At 42.9% G+C, this 17,094-nt stretch overlaps 1 protein-coding gene across 1 annotated transcript in view; it reads left to right on the forward strand.

Annotated features, from left to right (window-relative positions):
• LHFPL3 (LHFPL tetraspan subfamily member 3) overlaps window positions 1-17,094 on the forward strand; it is a 765,165-nt gene that overhangs the window by 636,279 nt on the left and 111,792 nt on the right. The gene's annotated exons all lie outside the window — the stretch shown is intronic.

The following is a 17,094-nucleotide window of genomic DNA, read 5'->3' on the forward strand; positions in this document are numbered from 1 at the left end:
GATACTGGTCGGTTGAGAGCAGCTTATGCTGTTTGTACCATTACTGGAGTTGTGGAAGCCGCTTGCCTGGAAGGAGTACATTCCGCACAGGTAGCAGAGATTATTGCCCTAACTCGTGCCTGCATAGCAGGAAACGGAAAGAGAGTCACCATCTACACGGACAGCCAATATGGTTTCGGTGTGGTTCATGATTTCGGGCAGTTGTGGTCTCAGAGGGGTTACATGACCTCCTCTGGTTCGCCCATTCGAAATGGAGAATTTGTGCGATTGCTGATAGAAGCATTACAAGGTCCTGTTGACATCGCAGTAGTAAAGTGTGTAGCACATACTAAGAATACAGATTTTGTGTCACAAGGTAATAGATATGCTGATGAAGTCGCACGCTATTGTGCGGAACAAAGTTATTCTTTCTCAAAGGTGGAAATAGAAGGTGCAGAAGAAAAGACTGAATTAAGTATGATGTTAGAAACTGTAGACACTTGGGAGGATTTAAGAATAATGCAGGAGAACGCACCTGAAACAGAGAAAAAGGCATGGGAAATAGCAGGTTGTGTGCGAAGTGAAATGGATTTTTGGGTTTCAGCAGATGGGAGAGCTGTGTTACCTGAAGAATTAGCTAATCCCATGGCGAGAGAAATACATGGTCCAGTACATCTAGGAAGGGATGCTATGATGAGATTGTTTAGGCAAACTTGGTATTGCCCTAAATTTAGAATAGCAGCAGAATCAGTATGTAAACGATGTGTTACTTGCCAACAGCTGAACGTAGGCAAACGAACACCAGTCACACTGAGTCACATTGGGAGGTCGGGGGGGCCTTTCAATAGAATGCAACTAGATTTTATCGAAATGCCAAGAGTCAATCGCCTTCGGTATGTGTTGGTGATTGTATGCGTATTTTCCAGATGGGTTGAAGCGTACCCTACACGTAGGTGCGATACACTCACAGTGGCTAAATTGTTGCTCAGGGAGTTGATACCGCGCTTCGGGGTGCCTGCCTCTTTGGAATCGGACAGAGGAAAACATTTTAACAGCGAAATAGTGAAGATGTTGTGCTCCACACTGAATATCGATCAAAAGCTGCATTGTAGTTATCGACCAGAAGCTTCAGGAATTGTGGAACAAGTGAATGGCACTTTGAAGAATAGATTGGCTAAAGTAGTGGCATCCACATCTTTGAGTTGGCCAGATGCTCTTCCATTAGTGCTCATGAGCATGTGCAGCACACCTGATAGGAGGACAGGTCTCTCTCCCCACGAGATCCTGATGGGGAGGGCCATGAGACTTCCTACAGTTCCAACTACTGCTCTATTGAATATTACAGATGATCTGATCTTGGATTATTGTAAAGGACTGTCTGACGCCATCCATTCTGTGTCCCTTCAGGTGCATGCGGCTGAAGTTCCAGCAGCGAGGAACCTGTGTCATGACCTGAACCCAGGGGACTGGGTCTTGGTTAAAAAGCACGTCCGGAAGAACTGCCTAGATGTTCGCTGGCGTGGGCCCTTTCAGGTAATCCTGATAACGAACACCGCGGTGAAGTGCGGGGGGCTGCCAAATTGGATCCATGCATCCCATACTAGAAGAGTTCCAGCACCTCTAGAAGGAACAGCTCCCATCCCAGACGAAAGCCCGGAAGTGGAAGAAGAGTCGCAAGAAGGGATTGAGGCAGCTGAGGAGGTGTCGGAAGAAGTTGGGAACGCATCGGATTCAGAAGAAGAGCGAAGGCAGGACGGCAGTGAGACAGAAGACGCAACTGAAGGAGAGAGCAGAAGTGAATACGACTCAGACTCAGATCCGTATCGGAGCGACCAAGAACCAAGTGGGAGGACAAGGAATAGGAGAATAAGGCTTGGAGCTGCCATTTGTCCAACAAGGAGAAGAAGGCTAAGTTTGAGGTCGGCCCAGGAAGAAACGCTTACTCCTATATCCGAAGACTCAGATCCAGAAGAAGATATCCAGGATCAAGCCGAGGAGGGTCTTAGAAGATCAAGTAGGGTGCGAGTGCCTAGCAGAAGATACTCTACTCCCGATTGGACCTACCTCGTTGCAGATGTCTGGGAGACACAGAACAGGGAGGATCAGGGAAGTGGAACTGATCAGAACTGACCCGATCATCACAGTGCAAATAAAGTTTCTACTGCCAGGAGCGGAGACCGAAAGGTTGCTGACACTCAACATCGTTCATCCTGCTCTTCTAAGTGGAATAAGAAAATTGATTTTAGAGACAGTTGAGTTTCCAGTTTGCTGTTCACGATATCCAATATTGGAGGGAACTCTTCTTCGTTTGGAAATGCTTGAGCGAGTAGTAGAAATGCTAGGAGCACTTATTGTTGTGGACTAATATCATATTGCGAATGTCTTCAAGGGGGTGCAGATCTGGAAAAGTGAAGAAAGTGATCTTGATTAGAACGGACCCCTTTGTAATTGTGGATATAGAACTGATAGTACCAGGATTGGAAATTGAAAAAACGCTAACTCTCAATTTTGTCCGTCCACTTGTCTTGAGCGAAATAAGGAGAATAATCCTAGAAAAAGTTGACTTTCCATGGTGTGGTACGAACTGTCCAGAACCTGAGGGAATGATACTTCGGATGGACATTTATGAAGAAGTAGTGTCACTCCTTGAGCCATACATAACTTCAGATGAAAACAAGACTTTTGAAAAGAAGTTGTAAACTTGTTGCAAGATAACCTAGCGCCGAGTGGAAGAAGAAAAGTGATAGGGGTTTCATTTTAGTGGATGGAGAAGGGCTAGGGTTGTCTATTTTCTACTGGACTTTGAACTGTTTTGCGGAAACAAATTGTCAAGCTTCCAAGTGTTCCAAGAAAGACATTGCAAGAGAGAAAGACTTTGTTTGAAAAGAAGAGGAAGTGAATGCTGGAAGAAAGTCGAAAACTACACTGTTTGAGAACATGGAGGCTGGCAACCCGAACCGCAGGGCAAAATGTATAGCTGTTATATTTTTAGGAGTAGTGGTTTCTCTTATAATTTTAGTGGTAACTGTTTCATTCCTAGCGGGACACGAAGGGGATGAAACCACAGTTAAGGAGGATAAGGGAGTGTCAACACCGAAAACTACCGTTATTAAAGAGAAGGGAAACATCAATGAAAAAGACAAAGCATTGTTAGATGCAGAAGTAAAAAGGTTACACATGGATGAGTCACAGGGGAATTACAAGTCAAATGCTTATGCTAAATTGCTTTATGAATATGTTGATGCCATGGAAGTAAAGGATTGTTATGTCTGTATGCAATTACCAGCTTCAGTGGAGGAGGGTATCAGATACCATCATCTTCCGTTAACATATGGAATAACGTGCAGTTTATTGTTAAGTATGTTTTATGGACGAGACGGATTTGAGTATTACTTCTCGAATTTCGACTCGACATTGCCAGAGGTTCCGAATTTCAAGCATTTCAACAAATGGGACTACTACAAAAGCGAAGACAGATTACACAAATGGTTTATTCCATGGAGAACGTTAGATACTTCACATGCTCGAATCAACAATCTGACTTGTCAAATATCAGAAGTTGAGAAAAAGTTTATAGCACAGGTAGATACTAGATACAGGAAGCAGAAGTTATTGAAGGCATCAGGACAAGGAGAAACAGATTGGACCAAGGAGGAAAGGGCACAACAACGAAAAGGTAGTATTGGTCCAATTGCTTTGGATAAGGAGAAACGGGGGAAACTGTGCATTCACAGGAGTTACTCCTATTATGAAAACGTTTATGTAGGACAAGTAAATTGTGAACATGCCTTTCAATTGGAGTACTACTCTAAGAACTTCATGAAAGGGATGCAAGCAATACCAAATGTATATTTTGTATGTGGAAAATATGCCTATGTGAAGTTACCAGATAATTGGTACGGATCATGCTATCTGGCTGTTGTCTTCCCTAAAATATATCATGTTGAGAATTTAGATACGCCTAAGAAAGAAATATCAACTAGATGGAAGCGAGGGCTGGGTGCAGCAGAAGTAGTTGGAGATGTAATAGGTGCTGCATTCCCTTTCTTAGGATTGATAATGAATGACATTAAGATCAGGAGGTTAGCTACAGTCGTAGATAGGCTATCTGCCAGTACTGCAAGATCCTTGATGCTGATAGAAGGGGAGATGCAATCGATTAGGGCAATGGTTCTTCAGAACCGACTTGCTTTAGATGTTCTGTTAGCAAAAGAGGGAGGAGTCTGTAGGGCCTTGAAGGTCCAGGAATGCTGTACTTACATTCCAGACAATTCAAAGCCTCTAGAGAAGTATATACAAAACATCACTGCCATACACTACGAAATTGAGGACCTGACAAAGGTAAATGTGTGGGAAAAAGTAGGCCATGGAATGGGTAAAGTTGGAAGTTGGTTTGCCAACTTAGGAAAGGGTATCGTTTGGTACATATTGAAGCCCATCATCATAGTAGTGATTTGTGTAATCACTTTGTGGGGATTGGTGCGTTTGTATCAATGTTATAGAGCAAATAGATTGCAGAGAACTATGAAGAAACAGGAAGAAGAGTTGACAGCGATGCAGGACACTCAATATAAAAGTCTGAAAGCATTAGAGAGTATGAAAAGAAGTGGTACTGTCCTGACTTCACTTTAAAAGGTTCTACATTTTTAGTGTCATGGTGATGATGACCCCTGAAGGTCATCAAAGGGGGGACTGAGAGAGCACGAGTTTGAAAAAAATGTATAAGTACACCATATTTACAAGCACGTAGTTAGTTTAAACATGTTTTGCACACGAGTATTTTATATCCAGGAGTGAAATATACAGAGTGGTTTATATTCAGTAGTGAAACGTATAGAATGTTAAGTAGAGTAACTATAAATTATAACGGTGTGAGATTAATGTAGAAATGTTGGAATATATGTGAAAACCTCATGTTCTCATGTTAAAAAGAGTCATGTCCAAATTAAATGTAACTTTGAAAATCCAGTATTATGTGTAGGCCTTAGGGCAATTCACAGCAAACCTGAACGTGCTGCTAAAATAATGTGAGATAAGGTTGACATGGTTCTTCCAAATGTACTATTGAACTTAGGGTTAAAAGTATATGCTTTATAGATGTGTTATTTTAGAAACGTATGTTAGTTAAGAATGTTTGCTGTTTAAATCAAGTTAACGTTTTAAGAGTGCAGGAACCTGCTGCATGTAAATCAAGTAGGCCAGAACAGATAAGGTCATGTAGTTTAAATTGCCATGTGCTCGTTAGAGGAGAGGTCGTGAGGTGTCCAGTATGGAGCTCTGAGAGTGTTTTATGACCTAAGATATGGTGAAGTCTGGAATTTGAGGCCCACTGCAGGACGAGCTGTATGCAGGTGCGAGGGTCCTAATCAGCTCGAATGAAAGGGACTTTGTTCAGTGGCGCCTTGCGCAGGCCTGTAGGAGTTTCCAGGAATTTCAGGGGGTATCAGCGCACGGAAGAAGGAGCCTGGGAACCAAGGTCAACTATAACGAGGGTCTTCAAGAGTACCATCATGGAGTTTACCGCGCAAAGATGTACCACGTGAGGGGCGTCCCAAGGGGCGTTTCTATTGGAAATGTGATTTGGTATTAGGGAAAGAGACCCGGGAGGAGAAGAGAGCAGATGATTTTGGGAGCCTAAGGAAGCGGATGGGTAGGCAGATAGGCTGATCAGGAGAGACCCATCATCAGAGAAGAGACAAAGAGAAGTGCGTGATCTTCTTAGGAAGTCACCACGGCTGACACCTAGAGGGTTAAGATCTTGCTAAGTAGGGATGTCATTTAGTGTAGTGTAGGGACAGACTAACCTTAATTTTCTTTTCTGTAATGACTTTGAGGTTGCAACTTGTATTCATTTTGGCAACGCTCATGTTATTGGAAGTTGTACTTATTATTTTGTTCTTCAGACTCAGACTATTCAAAAAGTTCATGTTCATAGTGATACCGATTTACCTTCTTAATCTCATTTTGAGAAGTTTGTATCTTCAGTTATCTTTGACTTTATATTAAATCTTCAAAACTTTAATTTTGGTCAGTGGTCATTTAGAGTGGTGTAAGTTCTTAAATTGATTGCTTTATTGCGAGATTACCTTTTACTCAAGACAGGTACCAACGATTCAGTCGACAGGAAATGGGATTTGGTAAGATAATTAGTAACCAGTAATCCCGCGTTAGCAAAACTTCATAACAACTGGTAGATATCAAAATCGAGTTAGTCCTGTACATTGTGCTAAGAGAGTTGCCTGGCAGGATAGGTTTCACCATGGATCCCTCACATGTTGCAAAGCAATGACGTTATTCTGAGAAAGTTAGGTGAAAGCACCAAAGCACAAATATTTTGGGGCAATTTGCAATCTGGTGAATGGTCAACAAAATTTTCGGGGGCAGAGGACCATCGACACTAATTAGAGATCCCGTCTGCCTGGGATCTGTGTGCTTTCAAAGGCACCACTACTGCGATGGCTTCCTTAATGGCACTGAAGGTTTGCCAAGTGGGTGCCAGAGTTAAAGCATATGCTGAGAAAATAAACTTCCAAAGAAGAGTTTATTTTCTGAATACAAAAACAAATGGGCAAGACATGCAAGGAGTTGTCTCCGTGTACTTGAGGTCCATTATTTATTTCCCGTGCCCGTGTTCACAGGAAGCGAAAATTAGCCCACCCTCAATAGCACAGCATGACCGTCATTGTCACCTGGCGGTCAGCGGTCAGATTAGTGGTTTGCACTACCATGGCTAGATGAGGCTTCATCGGTGTGACTTCAGCCCTTCCTCGAATGGAGGGCATCCAAAAGTTTGGCAGTGTGGGAGGGCCACTGATTTCGATCCGCAAAACTCAAAATGGGGTCAAATATCCCTTTAACCTGTTTGTGAGCTGTACAGTTGCCATGACACACCCTACTAGTAGCAGGTCAGAAAGCACTAAGCATTTCCTCTGCTATTTTAAGGAAAACCAGGACCGTCACCCAGTCAGATGTTCTGGTTTTGTTAATGTATGCTGTAATATCAGGCAATGAGTAACCCTCTGCCTAACATGGCTTGGTTCTTCAACTGTACCACAGATTATTTTCCGCATTGTGCCCTTTTCTATCGTCTGTGTGAATTCTGTGTCATAGGGATTTTAGACACACTTTTATTGTGTGCACTTTCCCACAGTAAAGTCATGTTTAGGCTATTTTTCAGATTTTTCGATGGCAGCAATATTTCAAAAATGCTCCTTCATGCAGGTATCAAATTTGGCAACAGCAGCAACAGCCTTAGTGGATTGTAGAACAATCACTATTGCGCTTGCTGAGTCACCAGATGCCCTTTCTGACCCTCCAGCCTCTAACTCTTTTCAGCAATCCTATGGAGGCTTTTGTCAGAGGCTGAACTCACATTCTTTTGAAGACCCTTGTTAATTGATTTCTAAGATAAGACTCTGCTTACAAAGATTCATCTGACAGAAGCTCTCCTAAATCACATCCAAGGGAGAGAAGATTCATATGGTCACCATGGGCCCGATGTAGGTAAAAGGGAATTTCCGATTCCAAAATACCGAGGCGGGCCGCATCGGTATTCTGAAATCGGAAAACGAGATGTAGGAAACAAACAGCGAAATAATAGGGAATCGGTCGGCATCGGTAATGTGAATCGGTACGTACCGAATCTGCATGGACCGAATCGGAAAGTACCGAATCGGCTACCACCGAATCGGAACTAGCCGAATCGGCTACCACCGAATCGGAATTAGCCGAGTCGGAAAAATCCGATTCGGCAATTACCGAATCGGAGGTATGAAAACACACCCATGGCCAAAAAGCCCATAGGAATGCATTGAAGAAACCGAATCGGCTGTATCCGAATCGGATGATACCGATTCGGATTTCACCGAATCGGTAATATCCGATTCGGAGATAGCCGATTCGGTAAAAGCCGCTTCAGCCAATGAGGTGGCTCCCCCTCCCCCTCCCAAACAGGGAGTGGCAACCCTGGCAGGTGCAGCCAATTAAGAACATTCTGGAGAGCCAGCCTGAGCTGAGCAGTCACAGTTAGCAGCAGTGGGAGTAGGAGGTAGTGAACTGTTCAGAGCAAGATGGCAAACCAGAGTGAGAGCCAGAAGTCCAGCCAGAAGAGGAAGCCTAAGTTCAGCAGCACCGAGCTGCAGGTGTTGGTTGAGGAGGTGGTGAGGGTGCACCGGCAGCTATTCGGAAAGCTGTCCCTCAATGTGCCAGAAAGCACCAAGAGGAGGCTCTGGAGCGAAATCGGCCAGAAGGTCAACGCTGTGGGTGTCACCCCCAGGTCCCTGGATGAGCTGAAGAAGCGCTTCTACGACATCCGCAGCCTGACCAAACGGAAGATGGCAGAGATCCAGAAGCAGGCTGGAGTCACTGGTGGTGGCAGGAACCCGCCGCCACCCCTCACCGAGCTGGAGGAACTGGTCTCCAGCACCATTGAGAGGGAGAGCGTGACCGGAATTGGGACCCTGGACAGCTCAGCCAGAGCTACAGCTACAGGTAAGAGGCATGCGCATCAGGACACACCCTACCAGACACCTCCCCATTAGACACAATGCATAGCCAAACCCCAGCACAGTACTGTAACCAACATACAAGAGACAAGCATCATGGTACATCCAGTCAGCAGTAGGTATCAAAATATGGCAGTGCAGAATCACAAGACATGAAACAGTGGAACACATTCTACGGAGATGCTAGGACATGTGGAATGCTTTAATTGTACTGACTGTAATACATCGGCACTCTATTTACAAATGCTTCTTTGTACCTAGGGGCACCATCAGGCGGACAAACACTGCCAAAGGAGGCAGCAGCACCATCTACCACTGCACTCGCAGGGCCGAGCACGAGTCAGGCTGCCGAGGAGGAGGAGGAAAACACCATAGGGCTGGATATTGAGGGAGACCTGGAAATTGACTTTGATGCACTTCACTCCCCACAAATGCAAAACACACCCTCCTTGCAGTTCTCCCCAGAGAACTCCCCGACAAGGGAGCTCTTTCCACCTACACCAGCTCCTGCCACTGTGGCTCCAGTACACCCTGTCCTGGGAGCAGGGGCTCAGGCCCCGGCCAGCACCACACCCCCACCAGTGGCACCCCAGCCCACGCAGCAGGCAGGCAGCAGCAGTACCCGGCGCCGTGCCATTCCCACCACTGCAGACCCAGCACGGGAGGCCAGTGTGTTCCGGGGCCTCGAAGGCAATATGGTGAAGATCCAAAGGCAGCAGGCGAAATCCATCATGGCATGCCAACGCCAGCTCCTGCAGCACAACCTGCAGATGGGGGAAATGGTGAAAGGATTTCAGGCCTTTGTGGATTCCAACAAGGAGGCAGTAGCAGGTTTAGCCAGGCTAACCACTGCCATCACACAGTTATGTGGCAGAATGGAGGAGCAAGAGGTGGTGCGCAGACGGGATGCCCGGGTGCAGAACCGCTCCTTGAGCCGCCTTGCTGCAGCAACGGCACAACTCTGTCAGCGCGGTGCCAACATGGAGTCTAGTCTAGCACAAAATACCGCAGAGTTGACAAGGGGAATGGCCCGCATCACGACAGCAATGGAGGCCTTGATCATCTCCAACACTGCCGCAAATCCTGCCCTGGACCTGGGGGATGCTGGGGACAGCAGCAGCCGCAGCAGCCCGGCCAGCGCTGCGTCAGAGCCACGCAGGAGCACCAGGCGCTCCGCAGATGCCGCTGGTCATTCTGAAGGGGGTGAGGGACACCACAGTGGGGCTGCAAAGCGCTCAAAGAAATAGCCTAGCAAGGGCGGGTGAGGCAACCTGGACCCTAGACTTTTGTTTTCATTGACATTACACCTTTTTTTTGTTGCACATCAGTGCAGTAACTGTGTAGCAACAGTATTAAAAATTGCTTATTCAACACAACCATTCACCTGTCTGTGCATTTGTACTCACTCAGAAATAGTTTGCTGTTATCTCCTCACGTCTATATCTGCCATCACTTGGCGTACACACCCCAGCTGGCTGTGTTAGTGGCACAGCTTCGTCGTCATCATGGTCCTCGTAGTCACTCAACTCCACCTCAGTGCCCTTCTTCACCGCAAGGTTGTGTAACATTGCACAGACAGCTATGATTTTGCAACAGGTGATGGGGGTGTACTGCCTTGCACCTCCACTCTTGTGCAGGCATCTAAACCTGCTTTTCCAGATGCCGAATGTCCTTTCCACAACATTCCTGGTGCTTTTGTGGGCACGGTTATACCTCCTTTGGCTGGGTGTAGAGGGGTTGAGGTAGGGGGTGAGAATGAAAGAGCGGAGGGCATATGCACTGTCGCCTAGAAGGAAAAGGGGTAAAATTACTTACATGCATACATGTATTTCACTTTGCTGTTTTTGGTTATGGGGGGCTGATGATGTGTCTCACCTAGGAGGTATCCTTCTCCAAATTCCCCAGCCATCAGCCGTGCATAGATGCCGCTCTGTTGGAAAATGTAGGAGTCGTGGGTACTACCCGGAAATTTTGCTACCAGGTCTGTGATGGTGCATTTCGCATTGCAGATCACCTGTACGTTGATGGTGTGAGTGGACTTCCGATTGCGGTAGATGTATTCTGTGTCAGATGGTGGGCAAATCGGAATGTGTGTGCCGTCTATGCAGCCAATGATGTGGGGGAATCTTGCCATCTGGTAGAAGTCTGCTTTGGTCTGTACCAGTTCTGCCTGGGTTGCAGGGAAGGAAATGTAGTGGGCCATCCTCTGGATCATGGCATCAAGGAACTTGTGGAAGAACCTTGACAGGCTGCTCTGGGTCACCCCTCCTGCCACAGCGACTACATTTTGATAGCTGCCAGACGCCAGCAGGTGTAGGCAGCATAGCACCTGCACCTGCACAGGGATTGCGTGTGCCCTTGGGGTGGGGTGCTGCAACAGGGGTTGGAGGTCCCTAATGAGGTCTGTGATGGTCTCTGAGTCCAGCCTGTACCGCTGTAGGATCTCTGCATCTGTCAGCATGACCAGGGTGATACGCTGTCTGTATACCTGCTCCTCTCTTTGCCATTCCCTCTCTCCTTGCTGCTGTAGCCGTAGCCGCCTCGCTATGACATAAAAAGCTGCCATCCTGCAAGTTGCAATGCATTTTGGGGCTGTTTTTATGGGTTGGAGTTGGTTACCACCTGATCGTAATCCATGGTAATTGCCGAGTGGATTCTACCGATTTTGAGCCAAATTCGGTGTTTCTGTGCCTCCCTACATCTCCCCATCTGTCCGAAGCGGGGATTTTCCCGATCGGTGATTCTACCGAATTGGTAGGTTCTCCGATTTGCCTTTTGTCCGATTCGGTGTCTCTACCGAATCGGTACATGGACCGAATCGGCTTATGTCCGAATCGGTGTCAATATCGATTCGGTACATGCACCGAATCGGCTTATGTCCGATTCGGTCTCACTACCGAATCGGTACATGCACCGAATCGGCTTATGTCCGATTCGGTGTCACTACCGATTCGGTACATGCACCGAATCGGCTTATGTCCGATTCGGTGTCACTACCGATTCGGTACATGCACCGATTCGGTGTTTGCATCCGATTCGGTGTGTTACCGAATCGTACTGTATCCGATTTTCGGTATGTACGTATCGGATTCTTTTACATTCGGTAATCATTCCGATTCGGTTTTCGCTCCGATTTGTACTTTTTTTTAAGCCCTACATCTCGATGCCAGTATACCGATCGGTAAGGGCCCTAAATCGGTATTTTCGGCCGTTACCGATCGGTAACGGCCTACCTACATCGGGCCCCATGTCCTGAAGGAGGAAGCAACCCTCCATTAACTCCCTGAAACAACTCAGATACAAACCCATTGATGTTCTAAGAGAGGTCCAAAGCTTCTACTGGTAGGAATATGACACATAAATGTGCTGTCACCAGTCAAGCATCCTAGCCATTTGCATAAGCTCGTTGTTTGTGATCAGTTTCAATTTTCTGAATGTAACCCAGATTGGTTTAATAAACAAACGTCCATGCTATTGCTTTTAATTTACTTGAGAATATGATTGTGAAAAGCTTTTGTCAGACAGTAAGTGTGAAAATTGTCTAATGCCTGCAGCCACATGAATTTTCTACATGTTAGTACAGACTGGAATAGGTAAATTCCTAAGCCTCTCCCAAAGCAGGTAAATGCTTGTGCATTTTTTTAAAATCCATTCTTTAAGGCTTCCTTCTACTCGAGGAAAGCATGCAAATTGATATGAAATATGCCGGAGCTGGTTATTTTCTACTTCTAGGATGATTACCTGTCCAAGGCTGTCGTTATACTATTTCTAGTAATGATCAAAGGCGGACTCTCTTGGATCAGATTAACCAATGTGTGTGTGACTCACGCTCACAATTGGTCAATTTCAGACATCACATCACATACCATAAACCCCAGAACCAATTGTATGGACATATATCTATAAACCAGTCAATTAAAAAGGCATATTACTGTTATTGTTATAAACAATATATCATAAAAAGAACCTTATTGGATCAGTCTAAAAACATCTACATCAGATTTCTACAATAATACAACAAATACATATACGCAAACACTGAAATTAGGAGAGACAATTCTTATGTGAAACATTAAAAACATCATCAATTGGTTATTCCATCTGGACTCCATCAAAAAAAGTCCACTGTATTTTCATTAAGTTGGACCATATGCGTTCCCTGGATATAACCTCGATAGATATGGCGTTGACGCGTTTCAGTGGTAACAAACAGATTCTACAACCACCTTCATCAGGACACGATTAATAAGTTGTCTCTCTTGACACCTAAATTAAAAAAATACAATAATATTTAAAAAAACTTTTTTACAACCTATCCTAATACATGTATGTCTAATTTATTCAAACCCAATTAATACACAATTTTCAATCTTCAATATATCACAATAACACATTTCTAGATAGATGTCTAACATCTGTCAAAGGGGTTTAAACACCCATTATCCACCCACTAGAGTCGGCTCATACACTAATGCAAAGCCCCATTCATACCCAAGATTCATACAACTCAATCGTTTCATAATCCATCCACCCACTACTCAATAGAGGTAAAGGGTGAAAGAAGGGGAAATAGGTAGATCACTAAATCCTGTTCTAAGTTTTAAATATATGATTCATTATTCGTCACCCAGAATACGACCTGGGTCACCAGAGTGTAGAGACCTTAGGATGAATAGAGCTTTGAGTACGCTATTTGTTACTTTAGTACTTAACATGAGATTAACTATACCTCTGAGAATTGTGCCCCCTAAGATGCAGATTTTTGGTACATGATATCATATTGTAAATTAATATTTTCTAGATTAAAGAAATGCGAGCAGTAGTCATCAACTAAACAGTATGAATCACACTGCTCTGAGGTGGTTGACGAATAATGAATCATAGATTTAAGACTTAGAACAGGATTTAGTGATCTACTTCTTCCAATGGAACAATGATTCTTAAACTTTGTTTGCTGTTTTTACTTTATTTGAGTTAGATATAAAATTTACAAAGCTTCAAAATACTTCATAGAACAGTAGGGTGCCATATAAAGTATTACATAGCAAGACAGGGCATTTCAAGTTAGGGGAAACATTTCAGAGAAAGGTTTCATGAAATAGAGGACATTGAGGTAGATATATTGGGGGTCACGTAGATTTAGCAAATATGTTGTTCACAAATTGCTATGAATCAATGGAATCCAGTTCATCCTAGTTTATATCCATCATGCTTAGACAATTTGGTCATGCTAAACATGTCAGCCATTGGTTTCATTCAAACTTGTTTTAATTAAAATCAAAACCCTATCATGCTGTCTGCGCACTGGAACCATCTTGGACATGTGAGAGTAAATCCATTTGTAATCCAAAGATGACATATCCCCATGATGTAATCGTGCAAGTACATTGATGCAAAAAGTATTATCATGCAGGCAGCATTATGCATTTTGAATAGAACAAAGAACCAAAAGATCTTTGTATTTGGAGTTTAGTCAATTATTTCCTGCCTTGCTTTATTTTAAATTTGACTTATAAACAAAATTGCTAACAAATAAAAAAAAGTTATCTGCCCTATGGATAGATCTGCAGCATACAAAGGCTCTGACTATTAAATGGAATATCATTGTTGAACCCCCAGATTGAATCGCTGACATAATATCCTTGCATACAATATCGAAACATAAAAATATTGGAAAATAAATATAGTTCACAAAAATATCGGCTTCCTACACTTAACTAGTAAAACCACAAATATTGAAAATACAAATACCATTGTTAGAAAAATAGATTTTTACTTATATCCAAACCACATAAGTCGGAAACAAAAATATCTTCATCTTTAAATAAACATATAATATGTCAAAAGTATTAGTACACACAATATCGATGACAATAATATTGCCATACAATGTCATTATCAGTAAGAAATATAAAACACTTTTTATGTAAAAAATGATTTGAAATAAACCTAAAATATTCCAAACACATGTTTAAATTAAATATAAATATATTGCATCACGAAAATATGAACAATTCATCCTAAAAAAATGTATAACTAAAATCATAACAATACAACTTAAAGAATAATAGCATTAACTATAAACATTTAGACCACAACCCAAATATTAATTAATAATATAATAAAACCTAAATTAACACTTGCTATAGGAGGACATAAATGATACAAAATATTTACACTAAAACAAAACTAACCAATAATATCAGACTATAAACAACTTTAACCAAAAAATCAGATCAACATTGGCACATTCATTTAATTAACTACTTCAAAAACTACAAATGCTGCAAGACAAGGAAACTCTACCGGATTCTCTGACCAGACCTTTAAAGAAGAAATATATACATCTTAGAAACTACCTTCTCAAGTAAGTAAAACTAATATTTAAACCAAGACTAGTAAACAAATGTCAGAATGTAAAATAGAAACTAATTAATAAAACACTATCCAACTTCTATCTCTTTACACAAACTTCTGAACAGAAAACATTACAACTTGAAAAAATGATAAGCTGACGGAAAACACAAATGTATCACACACCAGCAAAAAGATATAACAAAGTAAGTCTACATAAGTTATTAAAAAATATAAACTTACCCCAATAGTGAGTAAAAATAAACCCGATGGTTTAAGTATAGGACTTTGTCCTTTATTCTTCTAAATGGCATTTCCAAGAGCTGGTTTCTTACTATTGAGCTATAAACATCTCAAAACATAAATTGTGCCCTAGAATCACATGTGTCTTAATATATACACCTTATTCACAGACATGAGGCAATTCAAAGTTGTGTGCCCCAGCTTACACCATGCAGCATTTTCAAGATGCTTTCAAACATATACTTAAATATTTTTGTAAGCAACATCAAAAGAGAGTGAATTTATTAGTACATAAAATAGCATTCAGAATGTCACCCTAATATATTCATCCTGCACTAAAGTCAGTAAGAACACATCCTACCTCATAAATTAAACAGCTACTAGGGAATCAGCATAACATAAAATGCTTTCACACTAAGAAGTTATCCTGTGAGTAATGATATTCTGTAATTAGTGTTCAAATAATACTAGTACATTTACTAATGTTAATAATTCTTGCTCAGGTACAAAGAAATTTACATTTTTGATGAGTTTATATGGGTTTCAAGGGATAGTTTGTTTCTGAAGATCAAATCAGGGATTTAGGGCCTCATTAGGATGTCGGGCGGAAAGCCTCGGACCGACAGTCGGATTCCCCTAGACTGTGTTGGAACCCATCTGCCCGAGTCGGTCTGAATCCAATCTTCCCGACTGCTTACGATGCTCACGGTCGGAAGGGGAACCGTTCAGTCATTCAGAATCAGTCCCGACCGGCAATTGGAGAATCCGAGTCGGTCAAAAGCGATCCGTACAGCTCTACGGACAGCATTTAAGGAGTTAAGTAGATTGCTTTTGCCACTGTGTTCTTTCAATTGAGTTTTGGCTATAATTTTTCATGCATTGCCCTGGAAAGGCATTATGATTCTGGGTGTCAAATGGTTCAATTTATCAATGCCTGCTCAGAGATTACTTTTAAGAAGAGACTTTATTTGTCCAGTTTAAATGCAAGGCAGGAAAGACACTCGTACATAGAAAGCTGTTTATGTTGTGAAGCAAAAGTATTGGCCTGCCAAAACATTATGCAAAAGTTTATGCTAACAAAATATTGTGAAGTTGGGTATAAATTGGTGTTGGACCTGAATTTCTTGGCATGGATTTCCCCCACGGTTTGGCCTTCCAGGCCCCTGTTTTTGCGACTTCCTTTTTGCTGGCTTTAGTACTCTGCACACTTTGCCCCGGCTAACCAGTGTTAAAGTGCCTGTGCTCTCACCTTTAACCCGTTTGCTGCTTCGAACATTCAGCGCCAGTGCTGAACGTTCGAAGAAACGGGTGCGGCTGCGTCGGCCGTTGGACGTGCGCAGCACCAGGGAGGTAGCTCGCTCAACGGCCGACGGCAGCAGCGAACGGGTTAAACGTCGTAACATTGCCTTACAGCCATTCAGTATATTTACTTTAATCATAAGTCCCTAGTAAAATAGTATTACATTTACCCAGGGCCTGTAAATTAAATATGTCCCAGGGCTTCCATTGCAGCCTGTGTCCACAGTTTAAAACTACCATTTCAACCTTGCAAGATAACCCTTTTGCCGGGCCTAAGCCTTTATTTTTAATTTATAATTCACTCCTAAGGTTGGCCCCAGGATGCTGTGTAAGTAAAAGTGTTGCATGCCCTGGTAGTGAAACCCCTTAAATTCATTTTTCATTTCTATGATGCCTACTCCTCTCATAGGTTGACATGGCAAATTCCTTATTACACTTTTAAGCTGTATTTCCTGATTAGAAAGGAGTAGCTCTATCATGTTTTATATCTTTAGAATGGTGATGACATATCCTCTTTACTGGTAAAGTTGGATTTGACATTACTATTTTAGAAGTGCCACTTTTAGAAACTGGGCATTTCTTTGCTCTTAAAGCCCTGTGTGCACGCAATCTGTCCCCAATACAAGTCTGGGCTGGGTGGTAGCTTGAATTTGTGCATTTCCTCTAGATTTGTTTGTGCAGGAATTCTCCACAACATGGGTTGCTCACGAAGAGG

This window comes from Lissotriton helveticus, chromosome 1_1, assembly GCF_964261635.1.
Source record: "Lissotriton helveticus chromosome 1_1, aLisHel1.1, whole genome shotgun sequence".
Lineage (NCBI taxonomy): Eukaryota > Metazoa > Chordata > Amphibia > Caudata > Salamandridae > Lissotriton > Lissotriton helveticus.